A 3,245-nucleotide genomic window follows, 5' to 3' on the forward strand; every position below is an offset into this window, starting at 1 on the left:
GCAAAAATACCAGGGGCTATTCTGACTCGGCTGTGGCTCTCAACAATTGAAACTACCTGATTTTAAGTCATAAAAAAGCTTCAGTAATCAAGAACATAGTAATAAAATTAAGGAGATATATAGATATCTACAAATATGTCTATATCTTATAGACATGTGGAAGAGAACAGAGAGCCCAGATATAGACCCACAGATACATAATGAATTACTTGAAAATAAATGTGCTAAGGCAAATCTCTGGGGAAAGTACAATCTATAAACTCTTCAACAGGTAGCTATGGGACAGTTGGACACAAATATGCAAAAATGGGAATCTCGATGTTTATTCCCTTTATGTAATTTTAATATCAAAAATTTACTACAAAAGAAAGCAGAGATCCGGGGGCTGTGAATATTGTTCAGTTGGTAGAGTGCTCACCTCATGAAAAAGGCCCTTTGTTCAATCCCCAGCACCAAAAAGAAAGAAATAAAAGAAGAAGCTAAAAAAATTGCATGGTTTTCAAAATAAAATACAAGAAAAAAATGTAACATTGAATTTATCAAAGAGATTTTTAACATAGCATGACAAATGAAAGGATCAAATTATAAAATAAAAGCACAATATATTGGGTTTTATTAAACAAATCAAAACAAAACAAACCCTCTTTTCTTTTCAAAACCAAGCCACAGGCAAGGGCAAAATACTTGTAAGATATATATTTGAAAGAGAATATTTTTCCTAGTGTATAAAACATATTACATAGTAGGAAAAAACACCCCAAATTTGTGAAGTGGGCAGAAAGATGTGAACAGGCCCTACAACAAGGAAAAGACAATCACACTAAAAAATGTTCAACATCATTAGTCACTGAAACCAATGATTAAAATGAAAAAGATTGTCCATACAACTGGTGGAAATGTGAATTAGTACACTAACTACTTTGGAAAACAATTTCCTAAAATGATAAAAAATCACCTGACATAAAACCCAGCCATTTAACTTTAAGCTATGTACTACAAAGGAGAGCATATGCCTACCCAAAGATTTGTAGAGAATAGTTTCTAAGTTTTACCTGTATAGCAAAAAATTGAACAGAATTGATCAAGTCTCCCTCTTGCCTTGGTGGGTGAATGTCAATCAGCAGACAAAGGAATAAAGAAACTGATATAACCATGTGGCACAATAATACTCAACAAAAAATAAATAGTTGATTATTGATACACTCAATAACAAAGATAAGCCTCAAAATAAACTATCTAGTTTGGGAAGCCATTCTCACACGTGATTTGAATTACTTCCCTGGTTGGGTGAGAGGTGCTTAGACACAACTGTGCCAGAGCCTTCCTCATCCTGTCCCAGGTGCAAGGGCTTGTCCGTGTGGAGGGGTGCCTGGCCACTGACCCGAAGACCAATCACTGACCCTGACCTTGGAATGCTGCCCCCCGTCAACCTTCATTGGATGGAATTTTCCCTTGAATTTTTTTTGTTCCCCAATAAAAGCTCACTCCCTGGTGTGTTCTCTCTCTCTCTCCTCTTGTGTTAACCTCCCCACCGCATTAGGTGGCTGGATGTGGGAGCTAGGAGAAGCTGTCTCTGGAGCTGGGCATTAAAGATAACGAGAATTATGTCTCTTTAATTTTAAAAGTCACTAGTTAATTTTTATGTTTCAAACCTCTTTTATGAAGCTGGCGTGCTGGTCGTATTGCAGATCTTAGTCCATTTTCTGTCGCTATATCATGGCAAAACACATTGGGTAATTGCTAAACAATACCAGTCTACTTGGCTCACAGTTCTGGGAGTGGGAGGTCCAAGAGCATGGTGCTGGCTTCTGGTGAGGGCCTTTGTGCTGCATCATAACATGACTAAAGGTAAGTGAGCACAAGGACAGGAAGGATCCTGAATTTACCCTTTTATCAGGAGCCTGCTCCCACAGTGATAGCATTTATCCCTTCATGAGAGTATAGCCATGGCCACTTAAAGTCCCACGTCTTAACACTGTTACAAATGTAGTTCAATTTCAATATGACAGCAGGGTTTTGCCACAGGTTTGTAATCCCAGCAGCTCAAAGGCTGAGGCAAGTGGATCCCAAATTCAAGACAGTTTCACCAATTTAGCAAGGACTTACGTAGCTTAATGAGGCTCTAAGCAACTTAGTGGGATCCTGTTTCAAAATAAAAACTACAAGGGCTGAGATATGGCTCAGTGATAAAGTACTCCTGGGTTCAACCCCAATAGCCCAAAAGAAAATAAATTAATATGAATGTTGGAAGAGACATTCAAATGATAGCATATGGCTGAGTTAAAGAAGCCAGCCCCCCCCAAAAAAGAATAATATTGTATTATTTAATTATATAAAATTCCAATAATTGCAAACCAATTTGCAGTGACAGAAAGATCAATGACTGCTTGAGGATTGGGCTCCAGAGAAGGATGGAGGGATTATAAAGGGAAATGAAGAAATTTGGGGGACTTGTGGATCTTTTCACTATCTTGACAGTAACATTGATTTCTTGAGTATAAAAATGTCTCAAAACTCAGCCAATTTTATACATTAAATATGTTTAATATCTTAAATGGTAATGCATTCAACAAAGTTGCTCTTAAAATCCCTCTGGCTCACTCTTTCTTTGCCATTCATTGACACCATCTAGGTTGAGGCCCACTCACTATAACTCACCTCAGCTATACAGTTTTGCAATTTATATATATATATATATATATATATATATATATATATATATATATATATATATATATATATATGTGTGTGTGTGTGTGTGTGTGTGTGTGTGTGTTTGTGTATGTATGTGTGTGTGTGTTATAAGGATCTAGCTTCACTTGACTATATTCACCTTGGTTATAGCCACCATTTTGCTATCAGGTGACCCTAGCATGCATCCCAGACCCTATAGTACAAACCACATCATTAAGATAGCTGAGCATATGGTGCTGGCCTCTGATGCCTGGATTATTTATTAAAATGATATTGGGTATTTTAATAATTTTTGTGAAAATTCAGGTGCATTCCAGTGGTCATGGCCCCCCTTTGTCTAGCTTAGCATTCCCCCTTCTTCCTGCCTTGGGGTGCAGGGATTCCCCTGCACTGTTGCTGCCCTAAACATGCTTCTGTCCATGAATCCTTAGTAAATTGCCTTTAGTGAAACCCTGGATCTGTCTGCCTCTTTGTTCTCATGGCATCTTCCACCTTTGGTAACCTGTTGTCATAACACCAGGATTGGGTTTTCCTGAAGCACACATATATTC

This window comes from Marmota monax, unplaced genomic scaffold (genome assembly GCF_021218885.2).
Source record: "Marmota monax isolate L192 unplaced genomic scaffold, Marmota_monax_Labrador192_F-V1.1 WCK01_AAM20220418_F8-fsc00029, whole genome shotgun sequence".
Lineage (NCBI taxonomy): Eukaryota > Metazoa > Chordata > Mammalia > Rodentia > Sciuridae > Marmota > Marmota monax.